The sequence below is a fragment of the Cebus imitator genome, unplaced genomic scaffold, assembly GCF_001604975.1.
Source record: "Cebus imitator isolate Cc_AM_T3 unplaced genomic scaffold, Cebus_imitator-1.0 Scaffold74, whole genome shotgun sequence".
Taxonomy (NCBI): domain Eukaryota; kingdom Metazoa; phylum Chordata; class Mammalia; order Primates; family Cebidae; genus Cebus; species Cebus imitator.
This window is the reverse complement of record NW_016107389.1, coordinates 1,916,378-1,927,717: the sequence shown is the minus strand read 5'-3', so window position 1 is coordinate 1,927,717 and position 11,340 is coordinate 1,916,378.

Sequence of the window (11,340 nt, the reverse complement as noted above, 5' to 3'; positions counted from 1 at the left end):
TAATTCACCACATAAACAGAACCAAAGACAAAAACCACATGATTATCTCAATTGATGCACAGAAGGCCTTTGACAAAATTCAACAGCCATTTATGCTAAAAGCCCTCAATAAACTAGGTATTGACGGAATATATCTCAAAATAATAAAAGCTATTTATGACAAACCAACAGACAATATCATACTGAATGGGCAATAACTGAAAGCATTCCCTTTGAAATCTGGCACTAGACAAGGATGCCCTCTCTCACCACTCCTATTCAATATAGTACTGGAAATTCTAGTCAGAGCAACCAGGCAAGGAAAAGAAATAAAGGGTATTCAAATGGGAAAGGAGGAAGTCAAATTGTCTCTATTTGCAGAAAACATGATTGTATATCTAGAAGACCCCATCGTCTCAGCCCAAAATCTCCTGAAACTCATAAGCAACTTCAGCAAAGTCTCAAGATACAAAATCAATGTGCAAAAATCACATGCATTCCTATACACCAATAACAGACTTAAAGAGAACCACATCAAGAACGACTTGCCATTCACAATTGCTACAAAGAGAATAAAATATCTAGGAATACAACTAACAAGGAATGTAAAGGACTTCTTCAAGGTGGCTGGATAATTTATAAAGGAAAGAGATTTATTTTGTGCACAGGTCTACAGACTGCACAAGAAGTATGATGCTAGCATCTGCTTCTGATAAAAGACTCAGGCTGCTTTCACTCATAGCAAAAGGAGAAAGAGAGTTGTCCTGTGCAGATAACATGACAAGAGAGAAAGCAAGAGGGAGGGAGGTGATGTCAGGATCTTTTAACAACCAATTCTCAATGGAACTAAGTGTTAGAAGTCAGTCTTGTGAGAATGGCACCAAGCCATTTATGAGGGATCTGCCCTCACAATCCAAACACTTCCCACAAGGCCCCACCTGCAAAACTGGGGATCTAATTTCAACATGATACTTGGCTGAGCCAAATAAGCCATATCCAAACCATAGCAGAGAGAAAGATAGGAATGCCTTCCTTTATAAAGCTGAAAAATATTCTCTTATATGTATGTACATGTTTTATTTTCATAGGAAGTATCTAACATATAGTAAAAATTTATACTATGCTAGATGGTAATTGTCTGAATTTAAAACACAAATTGTGTACAATACATGCATAGACAAGACAGATTTTCTTTTAGCTTCTAGATTTTATACGGAAAATCTCTTTTATCTCACCCCTCTGTTTTCATCCATTTACAGACATTTAGGTTGTTTTCATATCTTTGCTAACATTGCCTTAAACTTAGGAGTACAGATATCTCCTTCAGATTCTTATTTCTATTTTTTTGGATATATATACCTAGAGGTGTGATCGCTGGCTTATATGATAACACAATTTTTAACTTTTCAAAAAAAATTCATGTTTTCATAGCAGTTGTACCATTTTATGTTCCCACCAATAGTGTGCAATGTTCCAACTTTTCCACATCCTTGCTAACATTTGCTTTTTTGATAATAACCATTTTAACAAGTGTGAGGTAATGTTCATTGTGGTTTCAATTTGCATCTCCTCAATAACTAATGATGTTATGTATCTTTTCATACACATGTTGGCAATTTGTGTCCTCCCATATAGGATAGCCTGGTTGAAATTGGAAGACATTATGCTAAGTGGAATAAGCCAGTCACAGAAGGACAAATATTGTACAATTCCACTTGCACTAAGTATCTAAAATAGAAACTCATAGAAAAATAATATAGAATATAGCCGCCAGAAGATAAGGAGAGGAGAAAATGGGAAGTTGCTGTTCCGAGGTTATAATGTTTCAGTTATACAGGATGAGTAATTTCTAGAGATTCGTTGTACAACCTGTCGCTAATATTACTGTATTGTACACTTAGGATTTTCTTTCTTTCTTTTACTGCAGTAGCGTGATCTTGGCTCACTGCTACCTCTGCCACCCAGGTTCAAGCAATTTTCCTGCCTCGGTCTTCCGAGTAGCTGGGATTACAGGGACCTGCCACCATGCCCAACTAGTTGTTTTTTCTTTTTTGTAATTTTAGTAGAGATGGGATTTCACTGTCTTGACCAAGGTGGTCTTCAACTCCTGACCTCGTGACTCACCCGCCTCAGCCTCCCAAAGTGCTGGGATTACAGGCATGAGCTCCTGTGTCCAGCCATACACTTAAGATTTTCTAAAAAGTTAAATCTAATGTTCAATGTTCTTTTCACCAAAAAAATTAGAAACTAAAGATATATAGTTGAGTATCTTGCCTTGTTTTCCACATCATGTAAGGGAGGAGACATAGTGACTATTTAGTCAGTCTGAGACCAGAGTGTGTGTTTTAGAGACTGCATTGTATTGCTTCATGTTTGGGTTCATGAAAAAAAGTATACTTTCTCATCCATTTATTTAAGTGCAGTCTGTCTGAATTGTTTCTTTGATGTTGTGCTGCTTATACTTTTAAAGGAAACGTTTTGCCTGCCTTTAGGAGAAACATGTGTTTAACATTAAAACTACTTACTGCTTGCTAGTTTTATCATAAAATTTCTTCAAATACGTCTGCCACTGCCCCTATAAGATTTGAAATTAAACATTGAGCTTCTACAAAATTTGACATTACTATACAATTTTTAAAGGTGATATTTTCCAAATTATTTTGGTAATCCCTGTTTTCTTTATGATCAGAACACATCATCTTGGCTGGAGATCAGCTTTTTCTTTTCAACAAAGATAAATTTTTATCAAAAATATCACAAATTGTATTTTGTTTTTCTAAAGTATGTGTGGTTTTGACTTTTTAAAATTTGATTGATTCTTTTTAGCTTCTAGATTTTATATTGAAAATCTCTTCTATCTTACCCCTCTCTTTTCTACGTTCTCATATACTCTCACTTTTTCTTTACTTTCAGAAAATAATTCTTAAAGTGGCAGCCATATTGTTTCCCATTATTTGCTGCTGTTTAACCCCAGATACCAAAGAGTGCTGAGTTGCCACTTTGAACTCTCTAGGACATGTTTTTCTGATTTATTTCTCTGTACTTAATGTCAAATATTATGTCCTTTTATAACTCTGGGACATTCACTTTCAATGCATTTTACTCTTCAGTCCTAAAATATAGCCTCAAGTATGTCTTTACAGTAAGATTTATTGAATTTGGTTCTAATAATTACACTGTAATTTTAAATGAATAGCAAACACATTCACTAAGGTGAGAATATGATATTGTTTGGCTGTATTCCCATTTCCCATCGAAATCTCATCTTCAATTCCCATGTGTCATGTGAGGGTCCTGGTAGGAGGTAATTGAACCATTGGGGCAGGTCTTTCCTGTGCTGTTCTCATGATAGTGAATACATCTCATGAGATCTGATGGTTTTATAAAGCAGAATTTCCCTGCATAAGTTATCATCTCTTGTCTGCTGACATGTGAGATGTGTCATGATTGTGAGGCCTCCCCAGCCATGTGGAACTGTAAGTCCATTAAACCTCTCTTTCCTTTGTAAATTGCCTGGTCTTGGGTAAGTCTTTATCAGCAGGGCGAAAGCAGACTAATATAGTAAATTGATACCAGTAGAGTGGGGAACTGCTGAAAAGATACCCAAAAGTGTGGAATCAACTTTGGATCAGGGTAACAGGCAGAGGTTGGAACAGTTTGGAGGGCTCAGAAGAAGACAGAAACATGTATGAAAGTTTGGAACTCCCTGGAGACTTGTTGAATAGCTTTGACAAAAGTGCTAATACTGATATGGAGAATGAAATCCAGGCTGAGGTGGTCTCAAATGAAAATGAGGAAGTCTTTGGGAACTGGAGCAAAAGTGACTCTTGCTATGTTTGAACAGAGACTGGTGGCATTTTGCCACTGTCCTAGAGGTTTATGGAATTTGAACTTGAGAGAGATGATGTTGGGTATCTGGCAGAAGAAATTTCTGAGTAACAAAGCATTTGAGAGGTTATTTGAGTGCCATTAATGGCATCCACTTTTAAAAAGGAAACAGAGCATTCAAGTTTGGAAAATTTGCTGCCTTACAATGTGATACAAAAGATAATCTATTTTCTGAGGAGAAATTCAAGTGGGCTGCAGAAATTTTCATAAGTAATGATCAGCCAAATGATAATCATCAAGACAATGGGGGAAGTGTCTTCAGGGGATATCAGAAGCCTCTTAGCCCTCCCATCAAAAGCCCAGAGGCCTAGAAGGAAATTATGGATTTGTGGGCTGTGCCCAGGGTTCCCATGCAGACTAGGTACTTGGTGCCCAGCATCCCAGCCACTCCAGCCATGACTAAAAGGGGCCAATATATAGCTTAAGTCATGGACTCAGAGGGTACAAGCCACAAGTCTTGGCAGCTTTCACTGGTGTTGAGCTTATGGGTACATGAAAATCAAGAATTTATGTTTGGGAATGTATGCCTAAATTTCAGAAGATGTATGGAAATGCCTGAATGTCCAGGCAGAAGTTTGCTGCAGGGGCAGGGCCCTCATGAAAAATTCTTGCTAGGTCAACATGGAAGAGAAATGTGGGGTCAGGGCCTCCACACAGAGTCCCTACTAGGACACTGCCTAGTGGATTTATGAGAAGGGTGCCACCATGCTACAGACCCCGTAATGGTAGATCCACCAGCAGCTTGCACCCTGCACCTGAAAAAGTCACAGACATTTAATAGCACCCTGTGAAAGCAACCAGGAGGGAGACTATACCCCACAAAGCCACAGGGGCAGAGCTGCCCCAAAACATGGGAAACCACCTCTTGCATCAGTGTGGCCTATATATGACACATGGAGTCAGAGAAAATCATTTTGCAGCTTTAAGATTTGACTGCCCTGCTGTATTTTGGACTTGCACGGGGCCTCTAGTCCTTCATTCTGGCCAATTTCCCCCATTTGGAATGGGTGTATTTACCCAATGCCTGTGCCCACATTGTATCTAGGAAGTAATCAACTCGCTTTGATTTTACAGGCTCATAGGTGTAAGGGACTTGCCTTGTCTCAAAGGAGACTTTGGACTCTGGACTTTTGAATTAATGCTGAAATGCATTAAGACTTTAGGGGACTGTTGGGAAGGGATGATTGGTTTTGAAATGTAAGGACATGATATTTGGAAGGGGCTACCTGTGGAATGATGTTGTTTGGCTGTGTCCCCACTCAAATCTCACCTTGAATTCCCACATGTTGTGGGAGGGACCTGAAGAGAGGTAACTGAATCATGGGTACAGGCCTTTCCCATGCTGTTCTTGTGATAGTGAATAAGTCTCATGAGATATAATAGTTTTATAAAAGGGAGTTTCCCTGCATACATTGTCTTCTCCTGTCTGCTGCCATGTGAGATATGCCTTTTGCTTTCTGCCATAATTATGAGTCCTCCCCAACCACGTGAAACTGTAAGTCCGCTAAACCCCTTTCTTTGGTAAATTGCCCTGTCTTGAGTAAGTCTTTATCAGTAGCATGGAAATGGACTAATACAGTATCTATTGAAAAAGTTACATTAAATTTTAATTAAGCCTGGTACTTTAATCTGATTATTTAGGTAACTTAGGCTCTACTTGCCTGACTCATATAAATTCCTTCACAGGCTTCCACCTCCCCATGTACATTTTTCTACTGGGTGTGTATAAATAAGATGTCTAATATTACCTTTGTGGTAGAGGCATTCTCTGATTCATGAGGAGAGGACTGTTCCCTTGCTTATGAATAGATAAGTTGACCTTCTAATTGGACTGATGGCCACTAAGCTGTGACTGGTGCTACCCTGGGCAGTGTTTGCAGAATGTGAGCGTTGCAGAATGCTAAGACTAGAGAAACTTTCTTTTTTCAGTGAACACTCTCCCGTGTCCCCTGATGAGTTGGCCCCATCTTAGCCATTTCATTTCTACAACATTTATGCCCTCAGGCAAGCATGCCAGCCTATAGTCTTCCCCTCAGGGCCGTTTGGATAGTATTGGAGGCTAGTGTCTAATGAGAGCCTAATCCCTGGCATGTGAAATATGAAGCAGGCAATCCTTGAACTTTTACATTTGTTTTTCTAAAAAGTATGTGCATTTTAAAAAGTAAGTTTTATGAAAAAATATATTTCATCAACCTTAAGATGTATGAATGTTCCTGAAGGACCATTATTTCAAACTGGTAAAGTTTTTCAGATTTAGTATTAAATGTGCCTACAACAATAACATGAATTAGAGAGTAAGGAAATTACATTATTTGTACAATCAAATTTAAAAACATGTTGAGAACATCTAGTTCTTTTTTAAAATTAAGATCATAATTTTTTCCACTTTGCATTGGAAAGCACTAGAATGTAATAATTTAAAGCACTCATTCTTCCTCGATTAAAATCCCATGATTTCATTTTGTAGCTGTGTGATCTTGAGAATGTTACCTAAACTCTCCAATCTCAGCTTCCTGGACAAAATAAAGAGCGTAATGACAGTTCATATCTCATAGGGTAATTTAAAAGAAAGAAAAAGTAATTTCTTACAACATTTATTAGTGCTTAATAACATTCAATAAATGTAACTATAGGTATTAAAATTATAATATTCACGCCCATATTACTGACACTGTATTGAATCTAGTTTCTAATCTTCAAAATTAACCTTTCTTAATAAATTACATTGATTATTTTATAATAAATTGTTACTAATATTTTTATTTATATGAATGGTTTTATGTACCATTTATCTCATCAGGCAAAAAATAATTACTGAAAATAAGTCAATGTAAAATAATATAAATCTCTGAAAGTATTTTATCTCAATCTATACTTCCTATTTCATGATATATCTGTAAAAATATAAGGTTCTAATTCAGTTAATGCCTTGCCAAAAGCCTGAAAGCACAAAAATAGAAAATGAGAGGTACAGATTAAATATGCCATTTTCCATCTATCTTCATCACCACCCCAACTATCCTAGTCAAGTACTAGACTCTCTTGCTAGTGCAGCTGCCATAATTTTCTAAGTGTTGACCTTTACCCATGCTAACCTCTCCTACAAACTGTCCTGAACATTTCAGTCACAGTGATTGATTTAAAACAGAAATTTTGGTCTTGTTTGTTCTCTGCTTTAAATCCTTACAGGGATCTCTATTATCTTGTATGTAGACAAAACTTCTTAATATGAATGAATGAGTCCTACATGATTTGGTCTCTCTCAAGTCTATCAGTCCTTCATTATTTCAGTACCCTTTCTAGGTGTTGATATTTTATAGTAGCTGTTCTATTTTTCCTTCTTTCCTCTTTCCCTTTTTAACTACTTTTGAGTGCTATTACTGTGTGTGTGTGTGTGTGTGTGTGTGTGTGCGCGCAGTATACATTATTTGGTAACGGAATTATATAACACTCAAATATATATGTAGTATATATTTATATAGTAATTGTACTCATATATGTATGTGTGTATGTATATATGTATGTGTATATACATATGTGTATATACATATATATGTACAATTATATGTATATATGTGTATATATTTACACATATATACATGTATGTAGAGAGAAAGAGAGAACTTAAATGTATATCCCTAATCCCTAGCTCCAAACTCAAAGCTGAGTCTGAGTGTCACCCACTGCCTATGCAATATTTCCTCTTGAACAACTCATACCATTTTAAAATTTACAAACCAAAACTAAAGCCACAGTCTTCCAAAAATAGACACACCTTAGTTTCCTATGACATCATTCTTAGAATATTTCAAATAAATATTCGGAAATTCACTTCGAGATCTCCCTTTCTCTCAAGCTCACTTCCAATCCATTCTTAACTTCAACTAGGATGCTTTAACTTGTAAGGATAAGCCAAATCTAACCATTTTACCCACTTCCACTAGTACCATCCTTGTGTAAGTCAACATATGATCTTGTTTGGTATATTAGAACAGTATCCTAAGGACTCTTCCTATATCTTATTTTGCCTCTTTCAGTCTGTCATCAACAAAACAGTTAAGGAAATCTTTTTTGAAACATTAAGCCACATTATATCACTTTCTAATGGCTTCTCCTCGTAGTTAGAATAAAATGCCATGTTACTGCTGTGACCTGAAAGTTCCTACATGCTCTGTCTCCTAAATCTATCTAGGCTCATTTCCTAAATCTCTATTTTTATCACCCTTAATAATTTTGTTCTAGCACATTGAACTTTTTTCTGATCTCAAGAAAAAAAAGCAGGCTCCTTTTCGGTTTTTGCACTTTCTCTTTTCTCTAAATATTATCTTTCCTCAAATAGTTCAGTGCCTGTCTTTGTTCAGGTTGCTCTTACATATTACCTCCACGAAGAGAAACTTATAACCATTCTGTCTAAATGTACTCCCTTTTATTACCCATTACCATGTCCTTTTTTACTTTTAATTACTCAGTGTTATCTACCTACAAAATAATATGATATGTGTGTAATTTGGGTTGTTTTGGTTCACACACCCATACTAAAATGTAAATTTTATGAGGACAGGGTCAGTCTTTATTTAACTGAGGGATCATTAGTACCTAGAAGAGTAGCAGACATTTAGTAAGTTCTCAATAAATTAATATTGAATAGATAAATAGTAAGTGTTCAAAAGACACTTGGTGAATAAATAAATATATTTTAAAATGCATACCTTTTGTTTTCAGATATGTAGGCATAGTTTGTGTCAGTTTTTATAGTCTATAACTGAAAAATCTAGATATAATTTTATAAATAGCACATGAAAATATAAGAGATATACCAAAGCACTGAGAACAGAGGCCAAGATCTAGGAAAGAGTTTAAGTTTAGAATTGAGTACAATATTCTGAGATTTTTACCCTGAAGTGAAATAATTTCTAAGCTGAAACAGCCAGGTCTAGAAGCCAAGTAGCTTAAATTATGTGAGATTAAAAAAATATATAGAAGCACAGAGGAAATGAATATGGAAGCAGAGAAGCTGAGTGAAAAATGGTGACTAAGACATTGATTGGCTGAGTAGAACTGTAGACAATTTCACGAACCCAGGAGTGAAGAGCATCCAAGGAAGATTAGCCCAGACAAACACCCCAGACTGTCCATTGTGATTCACAAAGGGCTATTCATATGGGTTAATATTATCCAATAATAGGCCAGCTTATCAAATGTAAAATATTTGCATCAAATTAACAAATGCTGTACTGAATCAAAACAATCTGCTTCTAATTTATATTTACACAGTAAAAGAATAATGCTCTCTGGAATCAAACATTATTATCTTGAGTTTCAAATGATCTCTACAATTTTAATAATGTCTGACATTCAATAAAAACTTGACATTCTCGAACTTGAGTAAGTAACTGAAAAGCAATAGCAAAAAAAGAAACAATAAAAACAGACCCATACAGAAATGTCCTTAAATGTACTCATAAAAAATATTAGACAAGTTGGAGAATTCCAAACAGGTCTATAACCTATAAAACTTATCAAATAAATGTATTGGATAAAAACACAATAAATAAAAATTTAGAATACAAAAGGGATTTTGCAGAAGATTAAATAAAGCTGAAGACAAAGAATTACACTGGAAGACCATCCAGTATAAAATTTCTGGACTGTATTACAGAGGTCAGATAATGTAAAGTATAGCTTTAAGTAATATACATGACACAGTTAAAGGGTTTAGAAGGTGTAGAATTGGTATACTAAAGGGAGATGACATAATGAGACAGACACAATAAATAAAGGTAGAGTAACTAAGATTATTTCAAAACTGCTGAAATATATCAACCCATAAATTCAGGAAATGTTATGAATCCCAAGTAGGATAAACACAAAGTAATCACACAGAACCACATTATTGTAAAACAGCTGACAACCACACACAATGAGTAAAAATAAAAATGTCAGCTGAACTCTGAAATAATGAATGTCTACTTAGAATTCTATGCCTATCAAAATATAATTTCCAAAAATAAAGATAAAATAAGGATAACTTTAGACAAAATCTGAGAACATTTATCACTAAATTATCTAACTTGGGAAAATTCTAAATAAGTCTTTTAGCAGAATGAAAATATCATCTTTCCATTTTAAAATCCAAATGCTAGAAAAAAATAAGAAGTAAAAGGAGGGTCATCTAATTGAACATTGTTCAGAGCAATACTAGTGTCTTAGTTTAAAATTTGGTATTATTAAAATGCATAGGAACAACAATAAAACAGGCAATAGGGAGATAAGTAGAGTTAACATGTTAAAGCTGCAAAACATTTCAATTATTTTATATCTATTAAATTATGAATATAAATTTTAGGATAAGCCTTCTGTAAATAGTTAAAAGTATATAAAAGAAGCCTACATGGGGAAAATGTAATGGTGAAAAGTACTTAATTTGAAAGGAGGCAAAAAAAAAAAAATAGAAACAAAGAAATATAGAGAAACTGGATAAATAGAACATGATTAGTTGGCAGATTTAATCTACAAAGTATAGTAAAGATGATAAATCCTAACAGACAATTCCAGGCAAAAGATAAAGACTTTCATGGGATAAAACCACAAAAATCAAAAGTTACATGAAACTCACAAGACCCATTTTACATATAAAGTAAAAATAGATTTTTGAGACCAGATACATACACTGCTAGAGATAGAGAGGAAAATTTCATGTAACAAATGCTTTGGTCTGGCTAGGAATCAAAACAATTCAAATTTCATTTATCTAATAACATAGCTTGACAATATATAAAGCAAAAGTTGACATAGCTAAAACTGAAATTAGCTAATTCAAAACAATAGTGTAAAGATTTTACCAAATTGTTCTCAGTGAATATAGAAAAGCAGACTAAAAGTTGTAGCGGACAATGAAAAATTCAAAGACTACAACTGACGTATAGCCATAAGTGTCATACACAGAACACGCAATGCTGCAGAATTCTTGTTTTGACATATACATGGACATTTGTCAAAATGGATCATGTGCTTGGTGAGATAGCATGTCACACAATGGTCACAAGGTGAAATTATACAGTCATGTCTATGACAACAGTAGAAAAATGCTAGAAATCAAGAATAAAGGATAACTATAATATTCTGAGTGTGGAAAATAGTTGTGGCCAAATTATTTTAATGTGTTTTCTAATTTTTCTAGGAGATAGAGAATATCACACATTCATATAACTTGAAAGCAGAGAAAAAGTGTTCCTACAAAGTTTTTGTGTTCACCACATAATGTCCCGGTTGTTTTCAAGTGTGGAGGGAGAACAATGGGAGCTAAAACTCAAAACAATTGAACTCACAAACATTGAGAGTAGAGTGATTGTTACCAGGTGCTGGGAAGGGTAGTCGGGGACATGGCAATGGTTAAAGGAATACAGAAAAACAGAAAGAATTAATAAGTCCTGCTATTTGATAGCACAATAGGGTGACTATAGTCAATAATAG